The following is a 12699-nucleotide window of genomic DNA, read 5'->3' on the forward strand; positions in this document are numbered from 1 at the left end:
TCACATAGCCAGTATGTGTCTGAAGTTAGATGTGAGCCCAAGTTTTCCTATATATTTATGTAGCTTATAAGTTATACCTCCTTCCAATGCCAGCAAATAAAGGCTCTCACAACTTTACCTCTGATGCCTTTATAAAACTCAATGTTAGAAGATCTCCACTGATAATTCATTCATGTGTTTTAAGTAGTATATCTCCAATGTGGTGATATTTGATAGAAGTATGAATAAGAGTATAGATCTGATTGGGACAAGGAGTTTTTACCTTGCTAAAGGAAAACCAGTGCTGAGTAGTTATTCCTGGCAATTCAACTTTTTTTTTTTTAAAGAGAAGGTACTTGAAATCCTGATAATGTGACTATAAAAAAAAGCAAACTGTGCAAGAGCAACAATTATTCTTTTCCAATGAATTTTTCCATCAAGTTTTTCTCATTTCTCCACAGGATGTATATATTCCATCTGATGTTTTTATAAACTTAACAGAGGATCAGAACATCTAATTGTCCTTTTTGGTTAAACTTCTCACATTACCTTTGGGGAAGTCAATAATTTGTTGTTCTTCAGTTTTTTCATGCCTGTCTATCATTCCTTTGTGACCTCATTGGGGGTTTTCTTGGCAAAGATACTGCAGTGGTCTGTTATTTCTTTCTCCATCTCATTTTACAGATGAGGAACTGAGGCAAAGAGGGTTAAGTCACTTGTGCAGAGTCACACAGCTAATAAGTGTGAACCATATTTCTGAAATGTGGCAGCTAGTTTGCACAGTGGATAGAGTGTAGGACTTGGAGTCAGGAAGATATCTTCCTGAGTTCAGATGTGGCCTCAGATACTTACTAGTTGTGTGTCCCTAAGCAAGTCACTTAACCTTGTTTGCCTCAGTTTCTCACCTGCAAAATGAACTGAAGAAGGAAAATGGCAAACCACTCTAGTATCTTTGTCCAAAAACTCCGAATTGGACCATGAAGGGTCAGACACAAATGAAAAGTGACTGAACAACAAAAATTTCTGAAGGTATGAAGAGACTTGATTCATTTAGAAGGATGGAGAGAAAGAAACCTCGTTTATATCAGTGACTTACCTCACGATTACTATAAAGTCAAGAGTTTCAGTTAGGATGTTCAGCCTATCAGAGGAAAATGTTCACTTAACAGGGATCTGCACCAAATGAAAGATTAGTTCAGGTTCAGTTGAGAAAATATTATAATATTCAAAATTTCAGACTATGTGTAGGTATCTTTCCAGTTTAAACAGTTTCATTATGTGGTATTTTTATTTTTCTAGAGATTTGTTTCCGTATGTTTTTTCTTAAGTTCTGAAGTTAACCAAGACCAGATAAGATGAACATTTGTATATACAAGGTTGAACAGAAAAATAAGGTTGTTCATGAAGGTGTGAATCTATGTTACAAATAGCTTGCTTTTTGTATGTATAAATTCAGTATATTATTTTCAAAGCTGCTCTTCTTGTCTGTGTTTTGCATTGACCTTTGATGTTTCCTTCCTTTTGTTTTTTTTTAAAGCTTCAAGACATTTCTGTTTGATAACCACATTGCCCTTTTCCTCAATCTACCCTCTACTTCCTCCCACCCCACACTGAAAAAAATATTAAGTCTTTGTATCATATGTTCACAGTCCAGCAAAGCAAATCTTTGCATTAGTCAGATTTAAAATGTATGTCTTTTTGTGCACCCTGAGTTTGCATCTCTGTGTCAGGAGACAGGTAGTGTCCTTTGGACATCACCATCCCCAGTCCTTTGGAATCATGATTGGTCATTGCATTGATTTGTGTTCTTAAGTAGTAATAACGATAAAAGTCACATTTATGTAGTGTTTTAAGAAAGTTTGCAAAATACTTTAGAGATATCCTGTTTCCTCACAACAATCCTTGGAGGCAGCTGTTGTTATTATCCTCTTTTTACCAGTGAGGAAACTGAGGCACAGAAAGATTGTGTGGCTTGCCCAGAGTGACAAGGTAAGTACCTGATGCAGGATTTAAACATAAATCTTACAGATTTTAAATACTCAACTGTATTCACTGTACTAACTATAGGCCAGTTGCCTCTAATAGCTAGCATTTCTAATATTGTTTCAATGTTTGCAAAGCCCTTTATGTATGTTAACACATTTGATCCTTATCATGACCCCATGAAGCAGGTGCTATTATTATTTCCATTTTACAGATAAATTTTTCAAAACTTTTTTTCCTTACAATGTTATTATTGTATAAACTATCCTCCCAATTCTTCTTACTTGACTTTACATTAATTCATACAGATTTTCCCTGGTTTTCAGGAATCTGTCCCTTTGATCATTTCTTAAAGCACAATAATAGGCTATCACTGTACATTCACATACTATAATTAGTTTAGTCATTCCTTAGATGATAAGTGTATTTGTTGTCTGTTTTTGTTTTAAAATTTATTATTTATTTTTAGCATTTAAAATATTTTAAGTTCCCCATTTTCTCCCTCTCTCTATCCTCTCCCCAGTCCATTGATAAGACAAGTTATATATCAATTATAAATGTTAAATCATGCAAAACATATTTCCATATTAGACATGTTTCAAAAAAAGCAAGAAAAATTAAGAAAGTAAAAAAATTATATTTCAAATTTGTACTCAGAATTCATCAGTTCTTTCTCTGGAGAGAGAGAGCATTTTCCCATATGAGTACTTTGGAATTGTCTTGAATCATTGTATGGTTGTAGTAGCTAAGTCTTTCACAGTTGATCATCATTACACTATTGCTGTTACTGTGTATAATGCTCACCTGGTTCTGCTAACTTGATTATGAACCAGTTCATATTGGTCTTACCAGATTTTTCTGAACTATTCTGCTTTTCATTTCTTATAGCACAATAATATTCCATCATAATCATATACCACAACTTGTTTAACCATTCCCAAATTGATGAGCATCCTCTCAGTTTCCAATTTTTTACCATGGTAGAAAGATCTGCTATATATCAATAAACAAAGGAGCAAACATATGTATATGTCCTTTTCCTTTCTCTTTGATCTCATGGAATACAGACCTAGTAGTTGCATTGGTGGGTGAAAGATTATGCACAGGTTTTTTTAAGCCCTTTGGGCATAGTTCCAAATTGCTTTCCAGAAGGGTTGGACCATTTCACAACTCCAACAAGAGTGCATTGGTGCCCCACTTTTTCTAAATCCGCTCCAACATTTGTCAGTTTCCTTTTTATCATATTAGCCAGTCTGACAGGTATGAGGTGGTATGACAGAGCTGTTTTAATTTGTATGTGTCTAATCAATAGTGATAGAGCATATTTTTCATATGACTCTAGATAGCTTTAATTTTTGTTCTGATTTCTTTTGATTTTTTTTTGCTTTTTCATAAGTTTTGACCATTTGTCAATTGAGAAATGGCTCTTATTTTTATAAATTTGACTCAGTTACCTATATATTTGAGAAATGAAGCCTGTATCAGAAAAACTTACTGTAAAAATTATTCCCTAATTTCCTGCTTTCCTTCTAATTTTGGCTGTATTGCTTTGTGTGTTTGTGGGGGTGTGTGCAAAACTTTTTAAATTTAATATAATCAAAATTGTCCATTATATTTTCCTGTGGTCCTCTCTGTCTTTGTTTGGTAACAATCTCTTCCCTTATCCACCTATCTGATAGGTAAAAGTTTCCATGTTCCCCTAATTTGCTTATGATATCATCCTTTATGTACCCCTTTTGACCCTATCTTGGTGTATGGTATGAGACATTGTCCTATACTTAGTTTCTGTCAAAGTGCTTTCTAGTTTTCCCAGCAATTTTTTGTTAAATATTGAATTATTACCCTTAAAGCTTGGATCTTTGAGTTTATTGAATACTAGAGTAATATTATAATTTTCTATTGTGTAAATATACTAATCTATTCCACTGATCCACCATTTTATTTCATAGTGAGTGCCAAATTTGTTTTCATGATTGCCACTTTGTAATATGATTTGAACTCTAATACTGCTAAGCCACCTTCTTTCATGTTTTGTTTCATTGATTCCCTTGATATTCTTGATGTTTTGTTCTTTCAGACAAATTTGGGTATTATTTTTTTCTAGTGCTGTAAAATAATTCTTTGATAGTTTAATTGGTATAGTTCTAAAAGTAAATTAATTTAGGTAGAAGTGTCATTTTTATCATATTGGCTCAGCCTACCCATGACCAATGATTATTTCTGCAGTTGTTTAGATCCATCTTTATTTGAAAGAAAAGTATTTTATATTTTTTTCATATAGTCCCCTTGTTTGTCTTGGCAGATAGACTCCCAAGTATTTTGTATTGTCTTGCAGTTATTTTAAATGACATTTTTCTTTCTATCTCTTCCTGCTGATTTTGTTGGTATTATATAAAGAAATACTGATGATTTATGTGAGCTTATTTTATATCTTATAACTGCACTAAAATTATTGTTTCAACTAGTTTTTAGTTGATTCTCTAGGGTTTTCTAAGTCTAACATATTATCTGTAAAGAGTGACAATTTTGTTCCCCTTGCCCATTTTTATTCATTTAATTTCTTTTTCTTGTTTATGCTATAGTTAATATTTCTAATACAATATTGAATAACAAGTGGTGATAATGGACATCCTTGCTTCACCCAGATCTTATTGGGAAGGCTTTTAGCTTATCCTCTTTGCATAGAATTCTTTCTCTTGTTTTTAGATTGATAGTACTTATTTTAAGAAAGGCTCCATTTCTTCCTCTGCTTTCTAGCATTTTTAATAGGAATGAGTGTTATATTTTGTAAAAAGCCTTTTATGTTTCTTTTGAGATGATATGATTTTTATTGTTTTTATTATTGATGTTGTCAGTTACACTTATAGCTTTCCTAATGTTCAACTGGCCCTGCATTCCTGGTATAAATCTCACCTAGTCATAGTGTATGAACTTTGTGATATATTGCTATAATCTCCTAGACAGCATTTTATTTAAATTTTTTTGCATAAGTATTTATTAGGGAAATTGACCTATAATTTTCTTTCTCTGTTTTTGCTTTTCTTAGTTTAAGCATCAATTTGAGTCATAGAAGGAATTTGGCAGAACTCTTTATTTAGCCTTTTTTTTCAAATAATTTGTGTGGTATTGGAATTTGGTAGAATTTCCTTGTAATTTCATCTGGTCCTGGGGATTTTTTTTTCTTAGGGAACTCATTTATGGTTTATTCAATTTCTTGTAGTTACTGCTTAACAACAACAAAAACTCATCCTTTGGTTTGGATATAGAAAGAAATATTTGTCTTGATTGATGAGTGAATGAATAAATGAATGAATGAATTAAATAACTAAAAAGTATCTATGGAGCAGTTCACATGTATCTAATATTGTGCAAAGTGCTAGTTGTATAAAGTTTTATAAAGCAAAGAAAGTCCCTGACCTTAAGGAATTTACGTTGTAATAGGAGGAGACACTCCCATGTGAAAGGGACCTTTTGGCTAGGAAAATCCCTGGGGTGATGGGACTGGGCTTAGTGGAGTCAACTGTCACTCCCTTCCAGAAATAATGATAGAGTTTGTGTATCATGGATCTAGGCAGTTCAATTAAAAAATATTTGACCTTGGGTTCAGGAATTCCACTTGGAGCACTTGTTATCTGGGAGAACATGGGCCAGAAATTTAACCTCTGTGGGGACACTAACACTTGAACATTTGTGCCGCAAGATTGTGAGCAAAGTACTTTGCAAACACCAAACTACTCATCGTTAATTTCTTTTATTCTGGTATTTGGTTTCTCTCTTGTTTTGATTCTAACATCTGATTTAAAAAGCACATCACTAAAAACATTCTATATTTGTTCATTGATTTCTGATTTAAATCTTTCTTAATTAGAAGGAAATAACCTCTTTTTACAAGAGACTGGCATTCTAACTTTAATTTTTCTTTAAAAAGCTTTTGCGCGTCTCACTCCTTCCACTTCACATTACAATGCTTTACTCTCTTTTCCTCATCTCAGATTCAGTGTCAGAATGTATAAAAATGGCTCACCTGCTTCATATTTGTGACAGGTACTAAGTTGTAACTTGGGAGTCACCTCACTGAACTGTTGCCATCTGTCAAAGGTGATGCCAAGAAGTGTTATAAAAACCAGGTGAAGAATTTATTTTTTTATTCTCTCTATGATAGGGTCACCAATACATAGTAGCTTGATTTCTTTTCCTGTGTAGATTACTTCAGTTTAGTCTACCACACTCAGTTTTGTTGTTTTGATGTTGGTAGCATTTGATTTAAAATAGAAAGAAAAAAATGAGAGAAAAATCACTTTCAAACCTAACATTTAAAGAAATAAAGCCATAAAATTTCTCTTATGGCCCATTCCAACTAGATCAAAAACAGGCCCTTTACTTTTTCTTATATACATATATGCATATATACATATGCACATGAAAATAAAAGTGTTCTGTAAAAATGCTGCATTTCAGCAATTTTTAGTTTTAAAAGAAAATAAAATCTTTAAAAGCACCTATAATAAATAAGTTTGGAAATCATACTCTTTAATGAAACTAAGTAGTAAACATAGAAGATATAGATAGTAAAGGAAATTTTAAGACATGTAGAAGATAAGGTTATGGTCAATGCTCTTTTCTAGAGTGAAATGAATAGAAATTTAAAAGGGAAGCTTTCCTCACCCTAAACCATTCCAAAGCTATTTTTTAAATTGGATCCCTAACTTTCCAATTACCATGTCATGCACAAGGAACCCTACTTATCTCCTAGAGATTCTAGCAAAAAATCAGGAAACCTTTAAAAGAATAAGATTATTTCTAATTGTGCATAAGAATATTGAAAGGCAGGCATATATGGCATAGAGAACCTGCCTTCAAGCAAACCCTTGGATTCATGTCATAAGTCTGCCTCATACTGACTGGACAAGTCATCTAACCTCTCAGGGCTCAATTATTCAGTTGTTTTCAGTCATGTACAACTCTTCATTTGGGATTCTTTTGCCAAAGGTATTGGGCTGGTTTGCCATTTCCTTCTTCAGTTCCTTTTACAAATGAGGAAACCAGTCTGGGACTGCCTTGGACCTTGAGGAGAGAACCCCTACCTTGTGAACCAAAGGGCAGAGAATCACAACCAAAGAAATTCTGTGATTATTGCTAGTGTTGAATAGCAGACAATAGGTCTAGTGTAGAATTTCATGTATGGGGAAAGAGCCACAAGGAAAATGTGGCCCAAAGAATTAGTGAGATTAAACAGAAAAGCCTAGAAAAGGCAAAAGAAGAAAAAGCATCAAAGAGGTTTGCAGCAATTGAAGCAGCTGCCTTTAAAACATACCAAGAGGATTTGAAAAGGTTTGGAATCAGTTCAGATGTTACAGAATCTAGCACACCACAAGTAACCAGTGTTGCCCCATCTGTCTCAGTATCAAGTCAGAAGAAAGAAAAGAAAAAGAAGAAAAAGGCCTTTCCAATATAGATTCCCTTCTAAATGGATAGAAGGCATATCTTCATAGGGTTACCATTACTATTATAATACCATCACAGGAGAATCTCAGGGGGGGAAACCTGAAGGATTCCAAGGAAAATTTAGTAAGAAAGTAGCAATGCCTCTTTGGGTAGAAAGTTTAAGTGAAGACAGTTACACTTATTATGATACAGAAATGGGTGAATCCAAATGGGGGAAGCCTGAGGATTTTGTTCAACAAGCTGGAGAGCCCCTTTCTAGTAATAGTGCTGAAACACTTGATGCCCTAGCTGAATTGAAGTCATCTGATTCAGATAGCGATTCCAGCAAAATACAAGAAATGGAAAAAGAGGAGGAAAAATCAGATGCCTCTAGAGAAGTACAAAAGCCAAAAAAAAATTTAGGGAAAGAACTAAAAATGGTCATGCTGAAGAAACCGAAACTGAATCAAAGGAGGAAAAAAGTGATGGCGATCAGGAACAGGACTCATCAGGTCCCTTAGAAGAAGAACTCAGATCTACTTAGAAGTCAGACCCTTATGGGGAATGGTAAGAAATTAGGCAAGAGGATAAGAAGAGAGATTTGACACTTCCAAGTACAGAGGATGAGTACATAGGAGCTCCAGCTGTTGATATGAATGGGGACCCAAAAGTGACATTTAAAGAAGAAACAGTCACTTCTCTCAGAAATGTGGCAGAAGAAGTAGTTCCAGTCTTCAAAAAGGGAAGATTTGATAATGGAAAATCTAGAAATTTAAGGGAAAGAGGAGGTAATCAGTAATTTTAATTTAATAACAAAAAGCAGTATCTGACCTCTTTTGGACCTATTTGTACAAGAAGAGTTTCCAACTTTGTAAGTTATTTTTTGTTTCTTTTTAATACTTTAGATACTAAGAATGTAGACTTCTAAATTGTACTAGATATAAATTGTAATGTCTATTTTTTTATTTTAAAAAATAACAGAAAAACAAATGAAGAAACCATAATAAATGGGGTTAAGTGACTTGCTCAGGGTCACACAGATAGTATGTGTCTTAGACCAGATTTGAATTTAGAAAGATGAGTCTTCCTGACTCCAAGCTAGGTACTCTATACACTGTGCCACCTAGCTGCCCCATTATTTGAGGGGCATATATAAAACCAGCAATCAAGGTTTTAAGTACTTAGCAGTTTAGTGGTAAAAGAAGCTTCCAACCAAGCCCCTGAAAAGGAGAAGAAACAAGTTAGCATAAACCTTATTAGTTGCCTCACCCATTCCCAATTTGACCAAAGGGAGACCTTGTGTATTTCAGAGGTTCAGCTTTCTAATCAGAGTCTTAGCAATGCCAAGTCACTTCTAGGAGAGTTGTGGTTGGCAATAGTGTCTGCAATGGGAACTGAAGGCAGAAGGAACAAGATGAGAAAAACCAGATTCAACACTTTATGTATAAGGAGTCTAGCAGAAAGGTTATACTATACTAAGAGGAACATCCTGAGGGCTCTAGCAAAAGGACTTCCAGGAGCTGTGTTACTGCTTTAATTCATGTGCTATCTAAGTTTAAGACCACTTTCTTTTGCATGGTGTATGTAGTGTGGGGATACTGTTTGCAGACCTTGGAGACAAGGTATGGGGGCACATTTCATACCACACTAAGTATGTATGCTTAGTCTCACCATGCTAAGGACCCATTTCTTACTGGTAAAATTTATTCTGGTTAAGTAATTGATATTAAGAGATAATCATGTGGGAGAAGCACAGTGGCTAGGAGCTATAGAATTAGAAAAACTACCCCAACCTTTCAGAGCTATCCCAAGAGCCCTAAGAGGGTATTAGCAACCTCTCTTTGGGGACCCAGCCTGCAAGTGCGAATTGGGGATGAGAAAGTAGCCTCAGAGTATACACTATAGAAGTAAATATCAGATATATTTTAAAAGTAAATACAAGGTAATTTCAGGGGACATGCACTAACAGCTGGTTGTGGGGGAGGGGTCAAAAAGAATTGGGAAAAATTAGTGTAGAAGGTTCCATTTGTGCTAAGCTTTGAAGGAACTGAAAGGTTGTCTGAGGTGGAAGGGAGTGAATTCTAGATATGTGGGAAAGGCTATGGCATGCAAGGTCATGAAGATGAGAAATGGAATATCACACATGAACTAAATAGAGCAGTTTGCTTGCAATACATAGTATGTGAAAGGAGCTAATGTGGAGTAAGCCTGCAAAGATTAGCTGGAACCATGTTATGAAGGGTATTGCATACCAAAAAGAAGAACTTGTGTTTTATCGCGGTCAGTTGGGAGCAGTTGAAAGTTTTTGAATAGGAAAGTGATGTGATCAGACCAGTTCTTTACAAATATCACTTTGGCAGTTGTGTGGTGAATAAATTAAAGTGGAGACACTTCAATCAGGGAGAGAAATTGGGAGACTACTGAAATTGTTTAGGTAAAAGTAAATATACAGGTAAATTATAAGTGTAGGGATAGATTAAATTAATAAACCAACTCTCTGATCTAAGGTGAAGAGGGCCTGAACTCAGGTGCTGGCCAAGGGAGTACAGAGAAAGGGACAGATGTGAAAGATATTGTGGGGGTAAAATTGACAAGACTTAGCAAAATGATGATGGAGAATGAGGGAAAAAGAAGAGCTAAAAATGCCTCCAAGACTGCGAAACTTGGATGACTGGAAAGATAATGGTGTCTTCAGCAGAAATAGGGAAGTTAGGAAGAAAAATGGTTTTGACAGAAAGATAACTGAATTTGTTTTAAACATCTTAAGTTTGACATGGAAAAGAAAAGCATTTATTAAGTACCTACTATGTGCCAAGTCAAGAAGACATAAATAAAAAAGTAAGTCAGGTATTGAGTTCAAGAAATTCATTGGCTGTTGTTCAAGAGGATCAAAATGACATCACTATGATAATGTCAAGTTTCAATGTGTCCAACTGGGGCTGATCAGACCAATGTGAGCTCAGAATGCTCTACCACAGATTGGGCATGGATAGTCCTTGTGAACATTTGGAGTGGATACTTTAAATTTACACCTTTGAGCTATTTCAATTCTGCTTTGCTCATGGAGCACAGCACCTTTTTTGATGAGAGCATGCCATGCTTAGCAGTCCTGTGCCAGTGTCTCCCATGTCACACAATCAATTACAAAGTTCTTGAGAGAGACCTTGAGAGTGTCCTTGTATCACTTCTTTTGGCCACCCTGTGATCACCTTCCCCCTGCAAGTTCTCCATAAAAGTCTTTTTGGCAAGTGTACGTTTTGCATTCGAACAATGTGGCCAGCTCATTAGAGTTGCACTCTCTGAAGCACAGTTTGAATGCTTTGCAGTTTAGTTTGAGTAAGGACTTCAGTGTTTGGTACCTTATCCTGCCTAGTGATCCTCAGAATATTCCTAAGGCAGTTCAAATGAAAGTGATTCAGTTTCCTGGTATGGCACTGGTAGACTGTCCAGTTTTCACAAGCATACAACAATGAAGTCAGCACAATGGCTCAGTAGACCTTCAGTTTGGTAGTCTGTCTAATACTCTTCTCTCCCATACTTTACTTTGGAGCCTCCCAAACACTGAACTACCTCTGGCAATGGATGTGGCAACCTCATTATCAATGTATACATCCCTGGAAAGTACACTGCCAGGGTAAGTGAACTTATCCACAGCATTCAAAACTTATCCATTTGTTTTAACCAATGGTTCCATGTATGGATGGTGAGGTGGTGGTTGATAGAGCACCTGTGTTTTCTTGGTGTTAATTGTTAGGCCAAAATTAGCATAGGCAGCAGAGAATTTATCCATACTCTGTTGCACCTCAGCTTCAGTGGCTGCATTGAGTGCGCAATCATGTGCAAACAGAAAATCATGCACCAACACTCCTTCCACTTTGGAAGTATTGAGCTCAAGAAGTTCATATTCTCTAAAGGAAGATAGCTTAAAGATGGGGATTTAGCTGCAGGGCAGATGGAAAGGACTGGTGGTAGTAACAACTCAAATGGCAACACCTTGTGGACCAGAGAGCTTAGGTATGGAGCAGAGGGTAAAGTTTGGTGGTCTACCCTATTCCTGGGGATTCTTTGATTATCCAAGAAGTGTGAGCAGTCAAGTCCCTGAGCAATGATTTGGCGAAAGGTCTAGTGGACCTGAGAGTTTCCAACCAGGAGGAAACATCCATAACCTAATGGGAATTGATAATGGAACATGAGAGCAACCTCTCCTAGCTGGACCCTCAGGCTGCCTGTTGCTCTCTCACAAGATATCCAGTTCAACATATCTAATATTTGCTGATGCATCACTAGAGATCAGGAGAAAAACTAGGGCTGGATACATAAATGTGAGAGAAATCATCTTAGTGGTTATAGTTGAACCCTGGAAGCTGATGACAGGTTAGCTATCATGACAGAGAGTTGACTGAGAAGTTGTAGAGAGCAAGGGCCCCAGGGAGAGTTCTTTGGTATATATATGTTTAAGGGGAAAGACTTGAATGATGATCCAGTAAAGGAGACTGAAGAGTGGTCTGATGGGTAGGAGGAGAATCAAGAGAGAGGTAAAACAAAACTCAGTATGGAAAATAGTTTTTTTTCCTATGGACTTCCCCCATGAGATGATAGGAAGGTTTTAGGAGCGTTTGAAGAGGCTGACTAGTCCTTAAAGTTAAAGTACTTTTAACTTTCATCGGCTTTGTTCTTCACACCTCTTCATCTGCTTTCACAGAATCAGTCACTGACTCTAGGTCTCAGAGGCTATCACCCCTGACTTTCAGCAAAATTTCTATTGCATCAAGCAACCACAACAGCTGTAGCATTTACTCTTCAAAGTCAGCACATTTTGAGTTGGTATTTGGAGGAGTTTGGGATGGAAGAGTGAGAGACATTCTGAGTAAATGGGTATTTCCCATGTCAGAGAACATTTGTGGTTGGAAGCAATAGGTAGTCTTGACTCACCGCATTTTAAAATCAAAGAAACTTAGAGTTATAAGCAACTTCAGAGGTAATCCATTCCAGCCCTAGAGTAGGAAAGAGGTTCTTGCCCAAAGCTACACATGTAGTGAATCAATAGCAGTGACCAGACTCTTGAGGTTAATTCTTTTCTCACTATACCAGTTCAGTCTAATAAACATTTATTTAGGATCTACTGGGCATCAGGTACTGTGCTAAATGCTGAGGATACAATTAATAAAAAGACAGTCTCTGCCCTCAAGGAGTTTACAATCTAGTTGGGGGAAAAAGCATATAAAAGGAGGGAGAAAAATAACAAAGGTAGGGGGAAGGGCACCAAGGGATACCTAGTACAGGAATGAAGGCTACATATTATTTTGTGGAGTT

At 36.1% G+C, this 12699-nt stretch overlaps 1 protein-coding gene and 1 pseudogene across 1 annotated transcript in view; both read left to right on the forward strand.

Annotated features, from left to right (window-relative positions):
• CD226 (CD226 molecule) overlaps positions 1–12699 on the forward strand; it is a 114045-nt gene that overhangs the window by 7341 nt on the left and 94005 nt on the right. The window lies entirely within an intron of this gene.
• Positions 5978–8220, forward strand: LOC140498733 (WW domain-binding protein 4 pseudogene; annotated as a pseudogene).

Source organism: Notamacropus eugenii, chromosome 4, assembly GCF_028372415.1.
Source record: "Notamacropus eugenii isolate mMacEug1 chromosome 4, mMacEug1.pri_v2, whole genome shotgun sequence".
In the NCBI taxonomy this organism is placed as follows: Eukaryota; Metazoa; Chordata; class Mammalia; order Diprotodontia; family Macropodidae; genus Notamacropus; species Notamacropus eugenii.